The sequence below is a fragment of the Meles meles genome, chromosome 21, assembly GCF_922984935.1.
Source record: "Meles meles chromosome 21, mMelMel3.1 paternal haplotype, whole genome shotgun sequence".
NCBI classification, from domain to species: Eukaryota; Metazoa; Chordata; class Mammalia; order Carnivora; family Mustelidae; genus Meles; species Meles meles.
The window spans coordinates 39,964,463-39,991,438 of NC_060086.1; positions in this window are offsets into that span (position 1 = coordinate 39,964,463).

Consider the following 26,976-nt stretch of genomic DNA (forward strand, 5'->3'; position numbering starts at 1 on the left):
GGTCTGCATCAAATCTCCCTGTTACAAGCTCTTGTCGCATTGTGTGGTTTTCCTTTGTAGCACTGACCACAATTTCAATTAAATGCTTCCCTGAGCAATGGTCTATTTAACATCTGTCTTGCCCAGCAGTCCATGAGTTTCATGGGGGAAAGGTCCTTCTGTCTTGCTCAGTAAGCATATAATACATGGACTTGGTATGTGGTATGTGGTATGTGGAAGTCACCAAATAATAGTGGAAGGGAAGGAGTCACACCCATTTTAAAGATGGAGAAATTGATCCCACCATAAACCAGCAGTCACCAGGACTTAGCCTTCTAATCCCTGGAGGGTGACATACATTTAATTCGTTAACACTTTTTTTTTAAGATTTTATTTATTTATTGACAGAGTGAGAGAGAGACCACAAGTAGGCAGAGAGGCAGACAGAGAGAGGGGGAAAGCAGGCTTCCCACCGAGCCGAGAGCCCAATGCAGGGCTCAATCCCAGGACCCTGAGATCATGACCTGAGTTGAAGGCAGAAGCTTAACCCACTGAGCCACACAGGTGCCCCTTGTTAACACTTCTTTTTTTTTTTTTTAAGATTTTATTTATTTATTTGACAGATAGAGATCACAAGTAGGGAGAGAGGCAGGCAGAGAGAGAGAGAGGAGGAAGCAGGCTCCCTGCCAAGCAGAGAGCCCGATGCGGGGCTCGATCCCAGGACCCTGGGATCATGACCTGAGCGAAAGGCAGAGGCTTTAACCCACTGAGCCACCCAGGCGCCCCTTGTTAACACTTCTTATGGGCATTTTCAAATACACCCACAGCAGAGCAAACACTACCAGGCCCCACATAGCCATCATCTGGCTTCAGTTGCTACCCATTTCAAATAATTCTTGTTTTCTCTCCCCACATTTCCAGCTTTGGTTGGTTGGTTATGTTCATAGCGTAATTTAAAGCTAATCCCAAACATGATGCTACTTACTCATAAATACTTCAATGTTTATTCCTAACAAGTAAGAGCTTTTTTTTTTTTTTTTAATATTTTATTTATTTAACAGAGAGAAATCACAACTAGGCAGAGAGGCAGGCAGAGAGAGAGGAGGAAGCAGGCTCCCTGTGGAGCAGAGAGCCCAACGTGGGGCTCAATCCCAGGACCCTGAGATCATGACCTGAGCCAAAGGCAGTGGCTTAATCCACTGAGCCACCCAGGTGCCCCAAGAGCTTTTTAATACAGAACCAGAATATTATTATCATTCCAATATAATTAACAAGGATCGCTTAATAAAAACCAAATACCCAGTTTATCTTCAATGAGTTCAGGTCTCAAAAACATCTTTTGATGGTTGTTTTGCATCAGTCTGTAAGGTTCACACATTACATTTGGGTGATGTGTCTCTGAAGTCTCCGTTAATCCATACTGATTCTCCTTTTCTTCACGCCCTTCATCCATTGAAGAAACTGGGTCATTTGTCCTTCTGTATTTAATTTTCAGAAATGACTTTCCCATCTTGAATCTATGTCTTTAGCAGGGGCCTGTGATGGGATACAACTGACATGGCATTCTCCCCCTGCCTGGACTCCAGGGCACTCTACTGCCCTCTGAATTCAACAAGTATCACAGACTTTATATCTATGCATGGTTTCAACCCAGTTAAATGCAAAGAACACAGACAGATCACTGCTTGATCCTCTCCTAGCAAGGTAGATCCTAACACTCAGAATCTAAGAACTGTCCAGAGCTGGGGACGTAAAGGGGCTTGCAGCTCCAGGAAGCAGATGGAGTATCTAGGGTACAGAGAACACCATAAAACCAGAAGGGGGCAAAATGCCTCAATAAGAAGCCCTTGGAGAATCCTCTCCCTTTCTCTGCCAAGGGTTAGAGAGTTTCCTCCAGGGGTAGGTCTACATGATTAGACATCTGAAGTTTGACTTTGCCCTGTTGACTCCCCACATGCTCTTACCTAGAGCCCTTTGTGGCTTTGGAAATGGACAGCCCAGAAAAGCCACACAACTTGGTTTTCAAAGACAAGAAGCTACTACAGGCTACAGAAGAGTTGGGAGGTAGGAACATATGCAGGGATGTTTGCTAGCACTCTGGACAAGGTGGCTATCTAAACGGCCTTCCAGCTGAGGATCTCTATAAATCATGGTAGAATTTTACCTCTTTGAGACAAACAAGCTCAAAAAATCAATCTACTCTCTCCATCTCTCTCCACTGGAGTCTTCAGACTTCTAGGAGATAACAAAATGTTCCAACTAAATAGAAATCACATTTATCTTTAGTTTTTCTAGGTTAAGCCAAGACCCAGATGAGCCCCTGACTACAGGGGTAGAGGTCCTGAATCTAACATTGGGTGAAGTATATCTGCTCATGTATTCATCTATTCAGTCCCCTACCAACCATCCTGATTGTCTATTATAGGTTTGGGTCTAGTGAATGTAGGGATAATGGCATGCATCTTTTACCATTTGGTATAATTCTAAATGCTTTATTTCATTTACCTATCACAGTGAGAACTGCCCACTTAGGGTAGACACTGATATGACTGTTATATTAGTCATTTATTGCTACCTAACAGAGTCTCATAAACTTAAAACAACACACATTTATTATCATGTGGTTTCTTTTTTTTTTTTTTTTAAGATTTTTTTTATTTATTTGACGGAGAGAGAGATCACAAGCAGGCAGAGAGGCAGGCAGAGAGAGAGGAGGAAGCAGGCTCCCTGTGGAGCAGAGAGCCCGATGCGGGGCTCGATCCCAGGACCCTGAGATCATGACCTGAGCCGAAGGCAGCGGCTTAATCCACTGAGCCACCCAGGCGCCCCTCATATGGTTTCTGTCATAAGCCTAGGCACAGCTTAGCTGGGTTCTCTACTTTTGGGTCTCACCAAGCTACAGTTCAGATGTCAGTGGGGCTATGGTCTCATCAGAGACTCAAATGAGGAAAGATCAGCTCCCAGGTTCCTTCCGGTTACTGGTAGGATGTATTTCCTTGTAGCTACAGGACTGAGGGTTTCAGCTACTTGATAGAGGCCACCATCAGCTCCTAGAGGCTGCCTGGAAGTCCTTGATATGTGGGTTTCTTCAAGTTGGCCACTTGCTTCACAGCGGCTTGCTTCTTCCAGGCCAGCAACAGAGAAAGAAAATTTGGTAGCAAGATGGAGTTTATAGAACATAACCATGGGAATGGTAACCCACCATCTTTGCCACATTCTACTCATTGGAAGCAAGTCCAGGGTCCTGGTCACATTCAAGAGAAGGTCATCAAACATCAGGAGACAGGATCATAAGGACCAATGGAAAGTCTGTCCACCACAAGCATTATGCAAATAATAATAATAAAAATCAACTAAGTCTCAAAAAGCAGAAGAAACTTCCCCTGTCACATAGCCAAATGGAAGACCTGGAATTCAAAGCCAGATCTGAAGAACTCCAAGGCCATGATGTCATCAGTGCATTATTCAAAGAAGCATCACTGCCCTCAAGGAGTCATGGTCTCCCTCATCTAGAATAAAGACAGCAACAAATCCTTCTGATCAAATTTGGCAAGAACCCAATAGATGAATATACAAAGATCCTGGACTGGAAGTAAGGTTCACTCTGCCTGGCAGCTCTTTGTGCCTGGTCTTAAGATGAGTTAGCTGAAAAGAGAAAAGATGTGAGAGAATGCCAGGTGGGTGTGACCACAAGTGCAAAAACAAAGAGGGCCTTTGTTTTTTTGAAACAGTTTCCTAAAACAGTAGTTTTAGAAAAACTAAACTTTGACCCTCAGGGGCCAGCATGCTCCAATACCAACAGAATGTTTTGTGTGGCTAAAATGAAATGAAGGAGGCTTAACAGGACATAGGGCAGAAAGGGCAGACTGGAAATAGGCTCTATAGGGTGCTGAACACCCAGCATGGGATTTGGGGCTCTGAGCCATGGGAACTGGTAAAGGGGGTAGGCCATAGGGCAGTACCATTACACTATGAATGGCTCTGGCTGGACTCAAGGTAGCCAATTAGGATGTTACAGCATTCGTTCATGCAAGAGACAGAGATGTGCTGACAAGAAAAGGCATATTTGAGATATGTTTTGGGGGGAAAGTCCCAAAGTGAGAGTTTTGACAGAAACTAAAACCCAATTTCCTTAGTGGAGGTTGGGGGGGGCACAGGGGGAACACAGTGATTCCTAGAGCACCAGAGAGCTAAGGGAGGGCAGAGAATGGAATGACATGGGCTCTCTGGAAATTGTTTAAAGACACTGCTAAATGCCTGTACTAATGGAAAGAGCCACCCCCAAAAAGACAAATACTGTGTGATGCCACTGATATGAGGTCCCTATAATAAGCGAATTCACAGACACAGAAAGTGAGTGGTGGTTACCAGGGTCTGGGAGGAGGGGGCAGGAGGAGCCGGTGTTAAATGGGTGTGTGGTTTCTGTTTGGTAGTTGAGAAAGTTCTGGAAATGGATGGAGATGGTTATGCAACATTGGAAATGGGCTTAATGCACTAAATTATATGCTTACAAATGGTTAAAATGATGTTTTATGCAACGTGTGTTTTATCACAACCATCATAAAAAAAAAAAAAAAAAAAAAACCTCCTTTCTTTGAGAGAGGCAACAGGGAGGCACTGGAAGCAATAGCACACCTAAGCATGCCCAAACACCAGTGCCCTGGTCTGCTCCACTCCAACAGAAGCCACATTCACAAAAGGAAAGCCTCAGGTGCCAGCCCTCAGACAGAGCCGCTAATCAAAACTGACAGTCTAATGGAAGTCCTTGGTCATCAGCTCCTTACCCACTCTCTTCAAACTTCATCAAAATCAAAATCAAGATGCATTTGCTTAAGAGACAGGAACAAAAGCAGAAAAAGGGAGGGTCACCTCCTTGCAGGCTCTCTGGCCAGGCTGCCTGGACCCTATCAGACACACTTTGGCAGCCAAGTATTGGCCCTGCTCATTGAGGGAGCCAGGTTCAACCCCAAGGCATTCATCAACTGACTGAGTCATTGGGTGAATAACGATAGGGCTTCTAGGTGTATCTGTGTCCAATGCTGAGGGCCAGCCACAGCTGGGAGCTCACAGACAGGGAGTGGGGAGACAGGAACAGAGCAAGAGGCCCTTTCCATCATTCTGGAAGCCATCTCCATGCCGAGACCCTCAGATTCATGGCCCCATCCTGACCACTGTCCTGGACTGTGGGCCCACACCCCAGCTGACTTGTTATATCTCTCCTTGAAGTTGTACTTGCACTTCAGGGTTGCTGCTTCCCACTCCATACCTCTAGTGTTCTATTAAATCTGGGAAATGAAAGAATGAGTCAGCCTGGCCCATGTCTTAAAAAACGAGTGAAGTGCAAGGGTGAAAAGATTCTGGACAACTAACTGTCAGGCAGATGAACATGTGTGGTCCCTAAGGCACTCCAGCAGTTCACACAGGCTGCAGGACAATTCCCCAGCAAACCCAAAACACACAGAGGTTGGGCTTTATTTGCCTATATGGATGCCTCTGTTTCTCTCCCGAAGACATAATAAATCAAGGAGTGAGGGAGCTTAAGAAACATCCTGAGATATATACAGTCTCAGTGCAATAGACAGGCCTCCTGCAAAATGTTGTTATGGGTTGAATGGTGTTCCCCAGAAAGAAGTCCAAGTTTTAACCTTCCATGCTTGTGAATGTGACCTCACTTGGAAATAAAGTCTTTATGATCAAGTTAAAATGGGGCTATTAAGGGTCTCAAATCTGGTATGAACTGTACTCTTATAAAAAACAAGAAATATGGAGAAGGAGACAGATACATGCAGGAGAAAAACGATGTGATAGTACAAGGAGATGACCACCTGCAAGCCGAGGAACCCCGGAGGCTACAAGAAGCCAGAAGAGGAGCATGGAACAGATCGTTCCTCACAGCGCGAAGAAGGAACCAATCCTGCCAACACCTCGACTTTGGATTTCTGGCCTCCAGATCTGTGAGGGAATAAATCTCTTTTGTTTAAGCCATACAGTTGATGGTATTTTGTTTCATCAGACCTAGGAAACTAACACAGATGTCCACGTACTAACCCCCAGGGTCTGTGAATACGTTAGGTTACACAGCGAAGGAGAATTTATGGTGCAAATGGAATTAAGGCTGCTAACTGGCTGATGTTGAGATAAGAAAGTTATCCTGGATTATCTGGGTGGGCCCAATGTCACAAGGGTCCTTATGTGTGGAAGAGGGAGGCAAAAGAGAAAGAGATGTGGGAGAAAGACTTAACTGGCCATCACTGGCTTTGAAGATGGACATTGGAGCCATAAGCACAAATGCAGTGAACTCTAAAAGTTGAAAGGACAAGAAGAAGGATTCTCCACACTATAGACTAAATATCGGCGCCCTCCCCAAATTCAGATATTGAAATCCTAATGCCCAAAGTGCTGGTATTTGGAGGTGGGGCCTTTGGGAGGTGATTAGGTCTTAAGGGTGGAGCCCTCAGGAATAGGACAGGTGCCCTTCCGTATAAAAGTAAAAGTGAGATCTAGACATGTCTCGCTCCTTCTCCCACACGAGGACATGGCCATCTGTAAGACAGGGTATGGGCTCTCACCAGATACTGAATCTTCCAGTAACTTCATCTTGAATTTTCCAGCCTCCAGAACTGTAAGAAACAAATTTGCTTATAAGCCACCCAGTCGATGATATTTTGTTGTAATAGCCTGAACAGACTAAGACCAAAAATGGTACTGAGAAGTCGGAGTGCTGCTGTACAAACACCTGAAAATGTGGAAGCGCTTTGGAACTGAGTGGGGAGGGTTTCGAGGTACACGCCTTCATTGTTGTGAATAGACCATTCAGGGCAATTTTGGTGAAAACTCAGAAACAAGAGGAGGGTTTTGGAGAAAGCCTCAATCTTCCTAGGGAATACTCATGTGATCTGGAACAGAATGTTGGTAGAGGCCATTCCGATGAGGGCTCAGACGGAAATGAGGAGCATGTTACTAGAAACTGGAGGAAAGACCAACCTTATTATAAAGCACAAACAACCTGGCTGAATTGTGTTCACATCCTAGTGTTTTGTGAAAAGTGGAACTTCCAAGGGGTAAGATCGGTATTTGGCTGAGGAAATCTCCAAGCAAAGCGCTGAAGGAGTGGTCTGGTCCCTCCTGACTGCTTCTAGTAAAATGTGAGAAGAAAGAAAGGACATGAATATGGAATAGTAGAGCAAAAAGGAACCAGAACTTAAAGATTAGGGAAATTCTCAGCCTGTCCACATTGAAAAGAATGGGAAGCAAGCTCAGAGACAGCACCAAGGGTGTGGCGAGTGCCCCTTGGGCAAGAAGACTGGTACAGAGCCGCTGCCTCCACAGAAGCCATACGTTCTCGTTCCAGACAATGGAAGGACGGCCGCAGAGGCAATTCAGAGATCATTAGAGCTGCCACCCCATCATGGGTCGCCAACCTGTGGTACACTTGCCCCCCCCTTATCCACAGTTCCACTTTCTGAGTTTTCAGAGACCATGGTCAACGATGGACAGGAAGCAAATGATCCTCCTTCTGACACATCATTAGAAGGGGAAGGTCAGTGGTGGCCTAATGCTACGTCACAATGCATACGTCACTCACTTCACCTCATCTCCTCACGTGGGCATTTTACCATCTTATATCATCACAAGAAGAAGGGTGAAGACAGGACAAGCAGATATTTTGAGAGAGACCACATTCACATAACTTTGAACTGGTATATTGCTATTTGTTCTATTTTATTATTAGTTGTTGTTAATCTTTTACTGTGCCTAATTTATAAGGGACTTCTGACCTCCAGAACAAGTGAATAAATTTGTACTGTTTTAAGCTGCTAAGTTTGGGTAATTTTTTTAAAAAGATTTTATTTATTCATTTGACAGAGAGAGACCCAGCGAGAGAAGGAACACAGCAGAGGGAGGGGAGAGGGGGAAGCAGGCTCCCGCCGAGCAGAGAGCCCAATGTGGGGCTCAATCCCAGGATCCTGGGATCATGACCTGAGCCAAAGGCAGATGCTTAACGACTGAGCCACCCAGGCACCTCCAGTTTGGGTAATTTTTTACAGCAGCAATAGAAAATGAATGCACCAAGCTTCTTTACAACCTCATGTAAACTGGCTTTCCAAAGGGGTAAAAAATATATATTTGGTTTTGTAACTAGGAAACATTCCTGCAGTCTAATTGGGATGGTATAAGGGGCTAAAAAATGGCATTAATGATATGAGTTTCTCACCAGCCAAAATGCTGGATTGAATGCCCCATGGCAAGTCTACCTTCAGGAAGAGCTTAATTAGGCCTTAAAGGTGCCACCAGGATCCAGTCTTCTCTCTATGCCTATGCCTTGCTTCCTCTAGGTGGGCCCTAGCTTCCCCTTATAGTGACAAGATGACTGCCTCAGCTCCAGCATCACATGTACTCTCCCTGAAGTCCAGGGAAGAAAAGAGTAAGCATCTCTTTCCAGTCTCCATGGCTTTGTTTGAGCCATGTGTCTATTCTGGAACAAGTCTTTTGGTCTGGAGAATGCTGTGTGGTAACTGACTGAGGGGCCAGTCATCCGTGGGGATGTAGGAGTGGTGCCCCATCCCAGCCAACTTCAAGCAAAAAAGAGGAAGGATTATATGTGCTAATATAGAAACATACCCACAATTTTGTTAAATTTTAAAATGATACATAAAATACATATTCATATATTCACATATCATTTTATATATGTTTTAAGATATTAAATAAATAATATATACAAAACTCATAAACATACATTGTTTAATGAATGTATGTTTATGTATGAATGTATGAAGGCTAATTTCTTTTAAATCTGGGTACTAGTTCATAGCTGTGATTAGTTTATTAAAATTCATAACCAGTCCCCTTGTTATTTGCACACTTTTATGTATATATGTCATACTTTAATAAAATGGTTTTTTAAAGTAAGTTGCAGAATAAAAATGTGTAATGTCTGATTATATTTTTATTTTTTATTTTTTTAAAGATTTTATTTATTTGACACAGAGAGAGAGAGAGATCACAAGTAGGCAGAGAGGCAGGCATAGGGGAGGGGAAAGCAGGCCCCCTGCTGAGCAGAGAACTGGATTCAGGGCTCCATCCTAGGATCCCGAGATCATGACCTGAGCTGAAGGCAGAGGCTTAACCCACCGAGCCACCCAGGCACCCCATGATGCTATTTTTTAAAAAGAAGGAGAGGAGGGACACCTGGGTGGCTCAGTGGGTTAAGCCTCTGCCTTTGGCTCAGGTCATGATCTCAGGGTCCTGGGATGGAGCCCTGCATCGGGCTCTCTGCTCAGCGGGGAGCCTGCTTCCTCCTCTCTCTCTGCCTGCCTCTGTGCCTACTTTTGATCTTTCTCTCCATCAAAGAAATAAATAAAATCTTTTAAAAATAAATAAATAAATAAAAATTAAAAAATAAAAAAGAGAGGAGGAGTAAAGGAGAAAAACATGGCAAAAGGGGGAGAAATTATAAATAAACATAGTGAGAAAAAGAGAAATACCCAAAACGATCGCCCCCAACTTTTGAGGGAGAACAGCAGTTTTCAACCAGACATGTGGCAATGTGTGAAGACAGTCGGAGTTGTCACAACTGGGTGGGGGGGTGTCAGTGCTACTGGCACTGAGTGCCAGAGGCAAAAGAAGCCACAATGCATCGTGCAGTGCACAGGACAGCCCCACAACAACAGAAACAAGGAAAGATACAGCCCAAAATGTCAACAGGGCGAAGGCCAAGAAGCCCTATTACACAGAGAAAAATGTAAGGAGGGAGAGGTGTGAGAGAGGATTTTCACACTTTTTCCTCTTTAGTGCTACATTTTTTAGAATTTTTACAAAAAGCATGCCTTACCTTTATCATTAAAAAAAAACAAAACAAAACACTCCTCACTGTGACAATGTAGATCGGGGCCAGCAAGTGAGTCCCACAGGCCAGATCCCGTCCACTGCCTGTCTTTGTATAGCCAACCAGCTAAAAGGGTTTTTAGGTGTTTCAATGACTGCATTTTAACTGGCTGTGCACATACTTACAAAACATGCTTGACTTTGCCCACTGGCCCACAAAGCCTGAAATATTTACTATCTGGCTTTTTACAGAAAAAGATTGCCAGCCTCTGACATAGACCATCACTTTAAGTTTCTCATAAAAAGACCCCCCCAACCCCACCCCAGCCTCTGTCCAAACTAAGCATGTGTTAAATCTTTGAGAAACAGTCTGTAGAGAAGGAAAGCAGCAGAAACCACTAGGTCCCTATGCTGGTGTATTAGTCTCCTATTGCTGCTGTAACAAATTAACACAAACTCCATGGCTTCAAACATGAATTTATTATCTTACATTTCTGGATGTCAGAAGTCTGAAATGGTTCTCACTGGGTTAAAATCAAGGTGCTGGCAGGGCTGGTTCATTTCTGGTGATTCTGGGTAAGAATCCATTTCCTTAACCTTTTCAGCTTCAGAGTTGAATTCTTTGGCTTGTGGTCCCTTCTTCCATCTTCAAAGCCAGCGATGCCCAGCAGTGTCCATCTTACATTGTGTCTGTCACTCCAACTCTGATTCTCTTGCCTCCTTCTTCCATATTTAAGGACCAGTGGGATTATACTGAGCCCCCTCAAATAATCCAGGATAATCTCCTCATCTCAAAGTCAATTAAGAACCTCAATTCCTGGGGCACCTGGGTGGCTCAGTGGGTTAAAGCTTCTGCCTTTGGCTCAGGCCATGATCCCAGGGTCCTGGATCGAGCCCCGCATCGGGCTCTCTGCTCAGCAGGGAGCCTGCTTCTTCCTCTCCTTGCCTGCCTCTCTGCCTGCTTGTGATCTCTCCCTCTGTCAAATAAATAAATAAAATCTTTAAAAAAAAAAAAAAAAAGAACCTCAATTCCTTCCACAAACCTAATGCCCTTTCTCCATGTAACATAGCATATTCATAGGTTGCCCAAATTACGACACGGATATCTTCAGGGGCCATTATTCTGTCTGCTGCATCAGACTTCTATTCACCTACTCCTCTAAGAGAACTCTAGCCTCTCCCATAGCTATCTGCAACTATGATATTAATGTATCAACCAGTGTGATATAAACAAGTTGTTTGTGCAATTTCCAGAAAGTCTCCTTAAAAGGAGGGGACACCTCCTAAATAATACTTTTCAATTCTACTGCCTAAAATCAGATGTAATGGCTGGAGCTGCAGCAGCCATAGCAGGACAGGAAAATACCACCTCATAGGCATGACAGAATGGATAGCTGAAAGGAGCCTGGGTCTGTGACAACTTTATGGAGTCACCATTTCAGAGCCTGTCTTGGATCTACTTACATATGGTAAAATAAAAGTTTGTGTGTTTGAGTTTCTATGGGAGTGTGGGGGCAGTTCTGTCACTCACAGCAAAATAAACTTCCTAACAGATTCTGAGGATGAAAGCATTAATTTATTCATTTATTCTTCAACATGCATGTATGAAGAGCTTTCAGAGTGCTAGATGATGGATATGCAAACAGAAACCTACCACAGTCCTTGGACCCACAAGAATTCATGGCCTCGTGGGAAGATAGTTCAAGCCTAGACTACAATACAATATGGTGCTTGCTTTCTAGAAGTATGACATTTGGGCTGCAGAGGCATCAGCTCTGCCTGGGGGAAAAGAGAGAATGTGTAAGAGTCTGCAGCTGGTCAAGGTAAGAGAATATTCCAGGCTGCAGGAATATCATAAACAATGGCAAAAATCACACAAGAGTGCAGTCAGGGGAAACAATGAGATAGTCAGTTGGTCAACACCCCAATGGGCAAAGTGGAAAGGAAGAGCAGGAGACATAATTTTGGGGGCTCACATGTGTGAAGCTAGAGAGTTCATCTTATATGCTGGGGGGCAACAGGAAAATCCAGCCGGTCAGCTGAGCAGTGAGGGGTGAGGTGTTAAGTGTCTGAGCCCCTTCTCATATGCCCAAGAGCCTTCGTGATGCAAATGTGCTCAGGACCCTTCCCCAGCCCTCCCACCCCACCCCAGGTCTTTTAGTGAAGGAGAACGACAGGCCTGGCCCCCTCAGGCTTCCAGATTCTAATTCTTGTCTCTACACCTTGCACATCACAGTGCTAATTTTAGTTCCTATTTAATTTTCCTGTTGTTAGCTTTGACCTCTTAGCTGGTGATTATTAATAAACCTAGATAGAGTAAACCACTTTGTACATACCCTCCCAAAAAAGTTGCAGACTTTCAAAGTTCAAAATAAGATCTATAAATTATTCCATCTTGGCAAACACGGTACCTCCCCTACACAACGTGAACTGTTGGCAGAAGCTTAAAAGAGGCATTCATTTCCTCCTCTCTTTGCATCTGTGGTTTAGATGTGCAAAAATATGGTTCAGCATTTTTACTCTAACACGGATCTATCCACACTCCTGCCCCCACTTGTCTCCCCAGCAGAGGAGGAGGCCAATCAATCCAGCATTATATCAGTCAGGCTTGCCTCTTGACAATTCAATAAAGGTGCTGATTGAGAGATTCACAGAAAACAGACAAGGTCACTGCTGAAGTGCAGGGTCAAGGTGGCCCTAACAAGCAGACCATTAAATGGGATGGTACTCACCTCTTTCCCTGAGCAGGGGACCCAAAACTTAGAGAGAAGCTGCAACTGCACAGATAATGGGATATATGGGATCCATGTCACTTTGGCTTATAAAGGACACTGGCCACCCTTTAGGCAGTTGATCCAGGTAATTTAAGGGGGGAAAAGCATTGTGGCTCTTTGAGAGGAATGTCCTCTAAATTATCTTTGTCCATGCCATTCTACTGATGAAGACTTTCTCATTACTAATTATCATTCTTGTTGTCGAAGGACACTCTGTTCAGAGACTGGTGTTCAAACCTCGTAAGATGCACTAGGGGTGAGGGAGGTTTTAATTCAATATTTTTGGAAATATTGTATATTCTATTCACTGGGAAAGTGGAAATTTTCAGCACATGTAAAGGCTCTGAGAAGATCTGCAGAAAAGCAATCAGTGAAGCTCAATATTCAGAGTGAGTTTTGATTTTAGCTTTGCCACTTCCTATTGTATAACTATGTAGGGTATTTGTAAGAATAAAATTAGAGGGGGAAAAGGCAGGTAAAGCACATGGTAAGCACTTAACACAACACATATTTGCTCTTATTATTATTACTACGGAACCCAGCATTTATCAATTTTGACTGTTCTAGTCTCTCATGGAAACACCTGTTACATCCTATGAAATGGTTTTCCTCCAAACACTGTTTGGGAAAGATTGCAGTAGATCATTTTGTTTTAATCTGACAAACAGTTATATAGGCCATGTTATGAGCCAGGCACTATTCTAAGTGCTTTATACATACTAATCCATTTAATCCTTACAACCACCCAATGCAGTGAGACAGGTATGATGAATATACATATTTATAGATGAGGAAATCAACATGTTGAGGGACTGAATACTACATATCTTACCCAAGCTCACACAGCTAGTAAGTGGCTGAACTTGAGGCCTCTAATTCATGCCTTTTAGGTGGGAACCAAGAAACCCAACCCCTGGGAACCTACTGAAGCTACTTTCCTATGACCCATCTTCTCTTCTTCCCAGATTGTCGTAAGACCTCATTTTTACCAGGTTCTTCTGCTCAGAAACCTAGAATGCCTCCTCCTCATCAACACATCAAATTCAAATCATTCTGACTCTATGCCCAGATGATCCTCAGTGGCCTGGGGTGCAGGTTCCAAATTCATTCTGATTTTAGACACTCAAGTCTGCCCTTCCTTAATTGTTCCTGTGCTTGGCCAATCCCTTTCACTTCCTGGTAAACTTGTATTCATCCTTCAAAACGCAGCCTAAAATTCATTGCTTCTGAAAGCTCTCTCTGAATGCCTTCACCCAGGACAGAGTGACTATGCCAAGCTTTATATGCTCTTTCAAATTTGGAAGAACCTCTAGTAGCTGGCATTTGGTAAATCTTAGTTCTATCCACTGTAGTGGACAGAAACCCTTCCCTCTTCTGGCACAAGTCCTGACTTTCCTTCACAACTCTCGTCCTTACAGGGGCTGAATTTACTCCACCCCATCCCCTGGAATGAGTCTGTGACCTGTGTGTGGCTAAACAGAGGAATACACCATCCCTGGCTACAAGGATTGCTGAGAGGTGATCATCTGACCCAATGTATAAATCCCAAGACTCCTGATGGATTGGCCTGGACACATATAATAGCTTTCTACAGGACATAGGGCCAGGAGATTAAAAGCCTGATGCCACAGTTCGTCCAGCGGAAAGGCACTCTTGAAAGCAAAGCCAGCAAAGAGGAGAGTGGAAAACAGGAAAAGGGGGAAAGAGAGAACAAACATGAGTCCCTGTGACATTAGTCAAGCCTGCAGTGTGAGTCCTACCTGAAGCAGTTCTGTTCTTCAGCTTCTCAACTATGTGAACCAATAAATTTCCTTTTCAGCTAAGTCTTCTCAGCTGGGAGGCAGGGCAGTGGTTAGAGTTAGGGTGTTAGGGTTCTGTCACTTATAACCCAAGAAGCCCATCTAGCACAATCTCTGGACCTTGACTAGAGTTCTCTAACACCAATCCCATCTAACTCCTCTCACCAGGGCCTGACTCATTATCTAAAATATCCTACAAATATGTGTTGAAATGGAATTCTGTTTGGGAGTTTCAAAGTGTTTTCTTGAGCACAAGCTTAGTTGATCCTGAGGATTGAGTATGCAATCTTAACCCCATTTCACAGATAAGAAAAGTGAGGCTCAGAAAATTTAAGAATCTTTGGGGGAACAAGGTGGTGGTTATTAGTGAGGGCACGTGTTGCATGGAACACTGGGTGTGGTGCAAAAACAATGAACACTGTTATGCTGAAAAGAAATTAAAAAATAAATAAAAAGAAAATTTAAGAATCTTGCTCCAAATAATAATAGAGCCCAACTATTCTAAGTCTTTGATCATTCTAATGTTTTTCACAGTGTACACATAGTCAGTGCTTAATCAGTGCCCTCGGACCAGGCCTAACTGGCCCGAAGCTCTTGTGCTGGCATTCTGCTGCCCTGCATTTGAAGAGAGCTGGTGGAGGTCTGGCAAGAAGGCAGTATGGCTCAAGTCTGAATGGCCATCATCTTCCGGCCTGAGCACCTTTTCCTTCCGTCTCAGCTCCCTAGCAGACCTACATCCTGGATGAACACAGTCCACTTTTACCTGCAGGCCATCGGCCCCCACCCCCAGGGCCTGAGCACACTTGAGAAAGATTCACATCCATGCAGATTGGTGCCACTTACACATTCACAGGTTTCAGATTCTGCCAGACCCTCAAGGTTGCCTTGTAATCTTTCCATTTCCCTAAGAATGAATGGAGACTTGGCTGTGTCTCCATAGTTTTGGAAATCCAGCTATTTCTCAGCATTTGGAGTGTGAAATTAGGCAGATGGAACATCCAGATTACAGACTACACTGCATCTGGAAACCATGGCATCAAACAGACATTTGGGGCTGGTTGCTCTACAGCGTGCGGTCAAAGAAGGCATTAATTCCAGTCCATTCTTGATCACTAAATGCAGCCCAGCAAAGCAGGAAAGAGCATGAACCCTGGGGTCTTTGGCCCCAAATCCCACCCCCTCCTCTTACTCTGTGTGATCTTAAATGGAGACTTAAGATTTGGGCTTTCTGACCCATAAAATGGGCATAAAATACCTCCAAGAAATGTTTAAAGGATTCAGAGAAATAAACCACAGAGGCACACCATAAGCTCTCAATAAATTATCTGATGTTTGCTCTTTAATTTCCTTAAACATAAAAAGACACCCAAAACCTTGCCAACCGAATCGGAACACAAGTTTTACAAATAATTAAATGAGGTCAGCACAATTTCATTGAAGCTGCTCAGACAGCTTCAGTGATAAATAAGGCAACTTTTTACAAGCGCATCTATTAGAACATTAAATTAGTCAAACATAAGGGAGCGCGCAAGAAAAATACAGACTAGGAGGTGAATCCTGTTTGCAAATCAGAACACTATAGAAATGGCCACAGATTGCAAATCATAAATTCCACTTTCCAGAAGCTCTGTTATATGTAGATACCAGAAGGCAAATAAAAGCATACTTAAAGATGGTGTTGGCAACGTCTCTTAAGAAAAAAAAAAAAAAAAAGACGAAAATGGCATGATTTCACAGCACCAAACTCAAACAAGGGATAATATATAATATCAGACCCAAAATTTTTCAAAGAGCTGAATAATGGTTGAATAACAGCTGAATTGGAACCATTCAAGCATTTAAAAAAAAAAAAAAAAGGAAAGAAAAAAAAGATATGACTCCTTTGGTCATTGCATTAGAAATGATTCTTTCAAATACCATTTGAATTTCAGTTAACTCTTAGATGCCCTGAATGACAATATCACAACTCCAAGACACTTTGGAGAACAGCCTGAATCTTTGCAGGAACACATTTAGTCTAGAGCAAGTCTTCTCAACTGTAGGTAGGGAGCGGTGTGGATTTTGTCACCCCAGGGGCATTTGGCAATGTTGGGAGACATTTTTGGTTGTCAAAACTGGGAAAGGCAGGGACGCTACTGAATCTACTGGATAGAGACCAGGGATGCTGACAAATCTCCTGGGGCACAGGATAGTCCCCACTACAAAGAATGATTGGATTCAAGTATCAAGAGCACTGAGGTTAACATAAGTGACTCTTAATCTCACAAAACAAACTAAGGGTTGCTGGGGGGAGGGGGGTGGGGAGAGGGGGGTGGGGTTATGGACATTGGGGAGGGTATGTGCTATGGTGAGTGCTGTGAAGTGTGTAAACCTGGCAATTCACAGACCTGTACCCCTGGGGATAAAAATACATTATATGTTTATTTTAAAAAAAATTTTTTTTAATTAAATTAAAAAAAAAAAAAAAGAGCACTGAGGTTAAGAAGACCTGCTCTGAAGTGAGCCAGGCTACTTTCTACTTGCATGAGCCTGCTGGGGCTCTCCAAGCCTCAGATAAGGGGGGAAATCATAGGATCTACCTCTTAGGGTTGTTGAAGATTTTGATGAGATAGAAATAATAATAGTAACACCTACCATTTACCAAGCTCTCATAATGCACCAAGCATTGTGCCTAGAGCCTGTATGTATATTATTTGAGTCAATATTTATAACAACACTATGAAATAAGTAACACAACTAAGATTTCGATGCTGGAGTGGGAGTGGGCTTCAAACCCTGGCAGCCTATGTCTTCACCTCTTCATTCTCCATACTCACAAGTTTGGTCCACAACCTGGTATCATCAGCATCTTGCTAGAGCAAAATCTCAGGCCACATGCTAGACCAACTGAGTCCAAATCTGCATGTTAGCCAGATCCCCAAGGGATTCATGGACATATTAGAGTCTGAGAAGCAATATGCTAAGGACAGTGCCTGGTTCCAAAGTAAATAATAAATAAAGATTAATTAGGGACACCTGGGTGTCTCAGTGGGTTAAAGCCTCTGCCTTCAACTCAGGTGGTGGTCCCAGGGTCCTGGGATCGAGCCCTACATCGGCTCCCTGCTCGGTGGGGGTTCTTCTCCCCCCTCTCTCTGCCTGCCTCTCTGTCTACTTGTGATCTCTGTCAAATAAAAAAAAAAAAAAAAGATTAATTATTTTCATTGTCATCACTGTTTTTAGCCTACAGAGAGACTCGTTAGAGTAAAATTCAGACTCCGAGTCATAACATATATGGATGTGGCAAATATCTCATGGAGGAACTTTGTCAATACCAAACATCCCCAAGGGTGTTAGGTCTGCCCTGCCTCTTTGAAGGACTCTATCAAAATTGATAAAAACTAGCTGTCAAAAAGGGAAGAGCCACTACCCTCAATCTAGCTGTTCTGATTCTTCAGCCACTGTTCCTCCTGCAGCATCTTTTGCCTCTCTCCGTGGCTTATCTATTTCATACTAGAGTGTGAATGACTCACGGCATGTGCTGCTTCACCCAGGGATATCTGCATAACTCAAACCATGCTTTCTGTCTCTGTTTGATAGAAGAACCGAGAACTCTGCTGCCAAACCTGAAATGCTGAGTATGTCCTCCTCATATTAGCTGCTCTGGGGACATAGGATGGTGACATCACAAAGCACACTCTGTCTCTCTAGTATTTTCCATTTTTTTAATTATATAAATAATGCATGAGTGCATCCTCAGTATAAAATATTCAAATTATATGGAAGAAGCATATAGAGTACAAAGCAAAAGTCCTTTTCACCACTGAAGCCATAGAGTGTTCAAAGCAGAGACTCTGGAACCAGTCTACCCAGCAACACTCCTTAGTAGCTCAGTGTCCTGGAATACCTTAACGTCTCTGTGACTCAGTTTCCTCAAATGCACCTCAAAGACTTGTTTGAGGATTAAATGCGACAATGCCTAAGAAATGCTTAGCTCGGATCCGGGCACACATTAGGTATTAGCCATGGCTGTTGCTCCCATTTCTCTCGAAAGGTAAGCCCTATTATCAGCTTGATGTGCAGACTTCTAGACCCTCTGCTAAGCACATGCCTACATATGAACCCTGAAAATTTGGTATGCCATTAGCATGAAGATGACTGCACTTGGCCTTGCTTCTGCAACGTGCTTTACAGTTGAACCGGACCATGGGGATATCTTAATATTAGTCACACAAATGTATCCCTCATTCTTTTAACAGCTCCTTTGGATGGATATACCATCGTGTGTGGAACCATCCCCCGGCTGGTGGGCATTTAGGTAGTTCCCACCTTTTCCCCCACTGGAAGTAAACTGGATGTGCAAAGGCAGCCAAGCTCCAAGCATGTCAGACTTGGGAAGTGGAGCAGCCAGGAAGCAGAGCCAGGCGGAGGATGGTCTCATCAGAGTCTCTGCCAAGGACGGGAAGGATGACGACAATCTGGGGCACACTCAAAATAAATAATTGTCCTTAACCCTCTCAAAATTGGGAAGCGCATCGTTAGTCACTGGCTTCCTGTCACAGCTGGTAGCTGTGCCCTTTCCCTCCCCACCAGTGCCCTCAAACTGCCCAGTGTGAGGCCATGCCCAGGCCCACAGGTTCACAGCAAACAAGGGCACCTGCTCTGTGGTAATTTCTCCCTCCTCCAAAGCCCTAAGTGTTCATTCCCCAGGGAAGAGGCAAAGGAACAGAGCTTCCTCTAGCCAACAGAGACATGAAAGACAACCCAGTACAGTAGTTCTATGACTTGGTTAACATCAGAACACTGAAATCTTATTCAGAATCCTAATTTACAAAGCAGATAAAAGGGATGACCCTGATTGAACAGAGCTGGGTGATTGGAGGGGGAAATGTGCAGCTTCATCTTCCCCCAAGATGCCCGTGGTCCTCCAGAACAATTTATAAACCATTCATTCATCTGATCCGATTTATTTTTTAGATTTGGTATCTAGACTTCAGAGAGGGGAAGTTGTTCACTTAAGGCCACACAGAATGTAAGTAGCAGAATCCAAAGGGAGGACTTTGGTATCCTCACTCCTGACTCCCAGACCACTGTGTTTTTTGCTAATTTCTGCAGCTTCTGTAATACCTGTGCTTGTTTAGACTTAGGTGTGAATGACTGTCTCATTCAGAGCCAATTCTCTTTCCATTAGAGCCAGACTTCTCAAATCTATAACGCCTAGGTATAGCTCACAGAATAAACAATGCAAATCTTCCTCAATGTTTCACTGACATTTTTGGATGTGGAAAGCTACACAACAACTAGGAAAAAATTATAAACACTGCTTTCTATTTTTAAAAAAAATTAACAGAAATTAGGGGTGCCCTGCTGGCTCATTCAGTAGAGCATGCAACTCTGGATCTCAGGGCTGTGAATTCCAGACCCATTTTGGGCATAGAGCTTACTTCTAAAAAATTGACAGAAATCAGAACTGAGTGTGAAATTTACCTGGGCTTTATGATTACACTGGAAACTTCAAGTAAATCTTGCCCCTATAGTCAGACTAAGCCTCCATGACACTCCTCCAGCCACGGACCTCATGACATGAAGCTACCATCCCCTGCCACTGAGATGCTTTGGGGAAAAAGCTGAAGTCTTTAGTTCAAGGAATGACTCATTATTGACAAAACTATAGACAGCAGAGTAAGGGAAAGATTTTCAATGGGGGAAAGGTCTTGTCAAGCCCCTGAAATCTCTGCTCTGCCTAACCCAGAATTACAAAAGCAACATTTATTGAGTGCTTACTGCATGCCCAGCACTATGCTAAATACTTTGTAAGAATGACAGGGACATTACCATTATCTCCCATTTTACGGATGACAAAACTGAGGCTCTGGAAGCACACCTGAGGTAAATAACGCAATTCACTGGTGGCAGAAACAGGATCTGGAAACTTTTCCTTCCTTAGAGGGTGACCAACTGTTCCAGTCTCATCCAGGGCTGTCTTGGCTTCAGTAGTGAAAATACTGTGTCTAAAAAACTGGCATTCTCTGGCACCAGTAAGATAGCAGGCCCCCCTACCAGAGGGCTGGTAGAGGCTATTCAGAGAATGTAGATATTTAATATTGATGGTAAGTTCTTTGCTCTGGGATGCCTTTAACAGGGCTAACTAGGGCTTTTTCTGGGGATTTAGAAGAGATGTTATCTCCTCCTTCTGAGTTGGATAAAAATAAAGACTGTACGTATGGATGCAGGTGTTGGAAAGTGAGGGTCCACTTAGGTGACTGTTCTAGACAGCACGTTTCTGATGCATTCCATTGTGCTATTTTGACTGGAGTAACTAGTTAGTCCCCTCGGGCCAAGGACATCCCCAGCTTAAACTCTGCAAGTCCCATAAACTCCCTTAGTATCAGGCATAAAGGACAGCTGGTCACCCTACTTCCTTATTAGAAACTATGGCTGAGTGCTCGCTTCGGCAGCACGTATACTAAAACTATGGTTGAATATTCCAGAAAATGCAACTTTAGCAACAGCGTGCTCCTTGTCTCTTGTCTACTCCCCCCAACCCTTTTTTTTAGATTTTTAGTTTTCTCCCCCTTCAAATTGGCAGGCAACGTGACACTGTGCTGTTGTCTTGCTCTCACCGTGGACGATTATAGAAAAAAAAAATGTAAAGGTCATTATGCTTTAAAACGAGCCTTAAAAAAAAAAAGAAAGAAAGGAAGGAAGGAAGGAAGGAAGGAAGGAAGGAAGGAAGGAAGGAAAATTGCCTGAATGGGTTCCTATTAGTGAGAAGTAAGAAAGGGTTCTAAATGGAAAACTGCTCTCAAGAGAGAGCATGTTGACCCTGCTATTGTGTTTTAAATTTGTATTTAAAATGTTCTCTGAATGTTTCAAAAGTCTCTTTTGCATATTTATTTGCGTTCTGCTGCTAAGAGTCAGAATTAGGAGCACTTGTTGACAAGTTGGAAGACAGAAGGTCCATCCTGTGCCCCCTCTGATGAGTACTATGTCCTCCTTAGGGCGGCAAGCCTCGCCAGAGACTGGGACTAGGACTGGAGAGGCCCCACCATTAACTGCCTCTTCTCTGTTAGAATTCAGTCCCAGGGTCTCCCTCCCTGTCTCTTTCCCTACCTCCCTACCTTCCTGTCCGCACCCCCCCCCCAACTTTTCTCTCCTGACTCCTAGTCTTTCCTTCTCCCTCCATTTCCTTCTCCCTCTCTATAGTCCACACCGGCTTTCTCCCTGTTCCTTCTCACCAAGCTTCCTCTGGCCTTAGCACCTTTGTGCTTTCTGTTCCCTCAGCTCAAAGGTTCTTCCCCTTGCACTTTGCCTGTCTCCTTCTCATCTTTCAGGTCCTCAGCCTTGGGAATCTATCCCCAGAAGGCCTTCCTGACCTCTTCAGAAAGAACTCCACCTCCGCCACCACTACCCCCTACGCCCCACACTCTGCAGCTTTCTTTGGGCACTTACTCTACTCCTTGTAGCTATTTCGTGGGCTTTATGAGTACGTCTCCAACACACCCACTAGTCTTGGGTTCTGGGATTGGCGAGGGTAGGCACCATGACACCTATTCACACTTGTATCCCCAGGGCCTATCCCTATGACTGACCGGCACAAAAGGTGCTCGGTCAATATCTGCGACAGCATGGGGCACCTGGGTGGCTCAGTTACTTAAGATAGGCCTTCAGGTTAGTCATGATCCTGGGGGTCCTGGGATTGAGTCCTGCCTCAGGCTTCCTGCTCAGTGGGGAATCTCTTCTCCCTCACCTTCTGCCCCTGCCCGCCTCATGTGCGTGCTCTCTCTCTCTTTCAAATAAGCAAAATCTTTTTTTCCCATTTCTTATTGTTCTTTTCAAATAAATAAAATCTTTTAAAAAAAATTGTGACTGCATGATTGAGTGATGAACTCTCACCCTCTTTCCTGATGTTGTTCTCTAGATGATTACAGGTCCCTTAGCTATGGTTCCCCCAGAAGCCAACTGTGAGACAAACATACAAGTGATCCCAGAGTGGAGAAGGGAGGTGGGGAAGGGAAAGAAGCCAGTACAGGTATGTCATCAAGCAGGCTACCAATGTAGGCTATCGGGACTCAAGTGGGAGAACTCAGGGAGAACATGTAGAACATGTCTCAGAGTTACCTGGTCCCCCTGCCAAGACACAACACCACTGGCTGAGAGCTGCTCTGGGGGGCATTATCCCTGGCACTTCCTGTCTACCTTGTGCTCGGGATGAAAGAGAGTATTGGCTGCTGCCAAATAATCCCACTAGAATGGGCCAGAATGGTGAGTACCAAGGGGATGAGAGTGGACCATCCGCTATATTTGGAAACCCCAAACAGCAAATCCACTAGCGTCTTAGAGATCTTGCTCTTACTGAAAATGTGTTTCTGCAACATTCAGTTTGTAGACCATCTCTTCTTCCTTAAAATGGCTCCCCCCTTCCACCTTTGGCCTTGCCAACTCTCCTACCACCATCCTGCCTGCTCATCCCTGGGCTCCAGCCCTGACGCCTCTCCCAGCATTCTCATCAATGATGGTGCCCCATATACGCACCCTCCCCTGGGAAATGAAGCCAAGAATATAGCCATGCAGGTAATTCCCAACCCCATGATCCCCTCATCTAGGCTCCTGCCTAAACTTACAGCCATCTGCCAGAAATAACAGCAACAACAAAACAGTAGCAGGTAAGACTTTAAGCAAGAGTAATAAATATAGGAGTTAACAGTGTGCTCTTGATGAAATAGACAATAAAGTGTATTATAACCTGGTAGTGGAAAATGATAAATTGATATTGTTACAACATGCAAAAAATAAACAAGTCAACAACAACAATAAAAGACAGTACTCTTGGAGTCGACTTGCCCAGGTTGCCGCCAAGCTGACATCGCTCCTGGCCAGCTCTGAACTTGGACAAGTTACCTGGCCAGTACAGGAATTTCCACCCCACAGGGCAGTTGTGGGCTTTGAGTAAGTTCAACCCCAGAACTGCTTAGCATAATGCAGGGGTGTGAAACTACAACTGGCAGACCAAATTCACAGCTTGTTTTTGTAAATAAGGCTTTAAAACCACCATGCCCCTCAGTTTACAGAGTGTCTGTGACTGCCACTGCATTACTATGACAGACTTGAGTAGCTAAGATAAGACCATATGGTCTGCAAAGCTTAAGATATTCACTATCTGGCCCTTTATAGGCAAAGTTTGCTGATCCCTGGAATAGTGCGGACACATGATTGGTTCTTAATACATAGTGAATATTGCCGTATTCGTGTTATTATTATTTGTATGCTTACTAGTATTTGCCTGGCTCTATAAGCAGCCCTTTACATGTGTTGTCTTATTTTTATCCCTCACAACACTGAATGTTGGGAAGACTTGTTACCCATTTCACAGAGAAGGACCATTGCAGGGGGCTCCACATTACATGCCTCACACAGTCCTCTCCTCCCTCTTCCCCCGGCTTCCCTCCAGAGCACCACCTCCCCCATCACTGTCACTGTCAGCAGCCCCAGAATCTCAAGCTGAAAGCCTTGGGTTCCTTCTTGACTCTTGCTCCTTCTATATGTCCTGGAGACTCTACAGCTGCACTCCTTGGCCACATCCACACTCTTTTTTCCACACTTACTGCCTTTCCCTAGACCAACATTTCCCAAACTGTGCTCGGCAAAACACTGATCATTGGAAAGGGAGTTCCATGGTCAATTAACTTTGGGGAAAACTGCATGCTATATGCTCTTCTCAAATAGTCACAATGAACATTAACATGCTAAAGGCTCTGAGAAGTCCTGCAGTGAGATCTGCTTAATTCTATATTAACTGAACATTTAGAAGACACATACTCTACAAAATCCTTTTTTCCCATTTAAAATCTGTTTCCACCACAGGACACAGATTGGGAACCACTGCCTGGGTCTCTCAGAATGGCCACCCCTCTGGAATTCCCGACTGGGCTCACTGTCCTGTCAACTATTCCAAGAATTTGTAAACTTCTTCTGTAAAGGCCAAATAGTAAATATTTTGGGTTTTGTGGGCCAAGAGGCAAAACTGAGTATATTACACTGATCCTTATGTAACAAGAAAGAAAACATGTTTCCATAAAATTTTTACTGGCAGAATTCAAAACTTCATTTATGGGCACCAAAATTTAAATTTCATATAATTTCCACATGTCACAAAATATCATTTTTTTTTCAACTCTAAAAAAATGTGAAAGCCCTTCTTAGCTCACAGACCATACATAAACAGGCTATGGGCAGGATTCATAGAGCAAGCTATAGTTTGCTAAGCCCTAATCTCTCATACAGCACAGATAAATCACATGTCCTAAAGTCTGGTTTTTACCACTCCTATGTTAAAACATGTTCAGAAACTTCCTTTTTTCTTCTGGAGTAAGCACCAGATTATCCCTCCAGCATTCAAAACCTTTTAGCCTGGGGCACCTGGGTGCCTCAGTCATTGGCTTAGGTCATGAAACCAAGGTCCTGGGATTGGGCCACTGTGTCTTGCTACCTGCTCAGCAGGAAGTCTGCTTCTCCTTTTCCCACTCCGCCTGCTTATGTTCCCTCTCTCACTATGTCTCTTTCTGTCAAACAAATAAGTAAAATCTAAAAAACAAAACAAGACAAAAAAAAACCAAAAAATAAAAAACCTCTTACCCTAACCCCCAGCCACTCCAAGAGGCTAAATGCCTGCCAGAGCGGTCCATTTTGACTTCCCCCTTCACACACATTGTGTTTTATCCAATTAAACTTGCTCATTGCTCCTCATACAAAACCCCATCCTTCCCCACACTTGTGTCTTTGCTTACACAGTTCCCTTCATCTGGAATTCCCCCTCACATTTTCTGCACATCCAAACTCTGTCTGTCCTTCAAGGACTGGCTCAAGGGCCACCTCTGCCAGGAAGCCGTCCCTGAACTCCCTATTTCCTTCCTCTCAACCCCCAGGCCTCTTTATCTCTGTATCACAGGAGACACAGGTCATTACTGATCTAAACCTGTGGATACATGTCTCTTTGACCCAGTAAACTGTGTATGCCATGACACCTTGAAGCTGCAAAAAAATAGGCACCCACAAGTAATGCCAAAGCCTTATTATGAAGCTTTATCTTGACAGATGTGTCCCCGTCTGTGGACAGCTATATATGCTATTTTATCCATTAAAAGCATGCCATGAGAAAGGCCATGTCACTGTGTTCAAGGTGGGAAAGAAAATTTTCCTGGGGAGAAGCTACTTTACCAACCTACTATGAACTCTAGTTCATACTGAAGGAGGTCACACAGGCCCAAATAACAGTGAATTAAATATAATGGAAGTTTGTCTTTCACATAAGAGCCAGGGCATAGGAGTCCATGACCAATGTGACATAGGAGACATGCTTCTTCCCCAAATTCTAGAAAACCTTTGCCATGTGGCCAAGATGGATCATGAACAAGCCTACTGTCCATGAGAAGGATGGAGCAAAGGGAGAAGATTGGGATATGCCTTCCTTTTACATAAACCATCCAGAACGTGCACACACGCCCCTGCTTCTAACCCCCAACCAGCACTTAGCTGCATGACCATGCTTGGCTGCAAAGGAGACAGATGTATTTGTTTTCTAGGGTTGCCATAACAAAATGCCACAGATGGAGTGAATTAAATAACAGAAAGTATTTTCTCACAGTTCTGGAGGGCTGAGATCAAGGACCGGCAGGTTTGACTTCTTCTGAGGCCTCTCTCCTTGGCTTGCAGATGGCCACCTTCTCAGTGTGTCCTCATGTTGGCCCCGTTCTTCCACATGCATCCTCGGTGTCTCTCTTGCATCCACATTTCCTCCTCTTATAAGGACACCAGCCATGTTGGATTAGGGTCCATCCTGATGGAAGCCTTAAAGGTCCTAGCTCCAAACATAGTCACATACTGAGATGCTAGGAGTAGAGCATCAACTTACGGATTTGGAGAGACAATGGCGCCTACAGCAGCAGATAATGAATGTGGTCTTGATCCTGGGAAGTCATGTGCCCACTAAAAATTGGGGGGCAAGGGGATTTATGAGAAGGGGAGGATGGACCGGTAGGTCAATTAGCATCTTTGCTCCACGCAGTGTCTTCTCCTAGTTCCTGTCATCCATAATTCATAATATCTGACACAAAGGAGGTACTTAAATATTTGAATAACTTGGGAAAGGGAAAGGAAATAGAAACTCATGTAAGTGCCCTCTCAATCTTGAGCTCAGGACTTGTTCTGTTGCAGATCTGGTTCTCCATGGTTAGGCTGTGTTGAATAGAGAGAACACAGCTGGTCCATTTCCACATTCTGCAGAAGTGACACTGGGAGTGTGACCTGCAGAGTTTAGATTCTCAAAGTGGGCAGGAGTGTACCGAGCAGTATTTTCATCGATTGTGTTCCCTGCTATCTCCTTAGCACATAGAACAGTGCCCAGCCTGTAGTAAGTGTTCAATAAGTGGAATGAATGTATAAAATGAAGCCCACAGGAGGAAACCATATCCAAGTTCAGGGCTGCATGGATAGGAAACTATTCCAAACTGCCCATGATCCTGTCATGCTGTTTTTCCTCATATTTATAGCCATATATATTCCATTATTTGAAAGTATAGCTTCTATAGAGCAGGATTACCTCCCTAATTAGAAGATAAGGT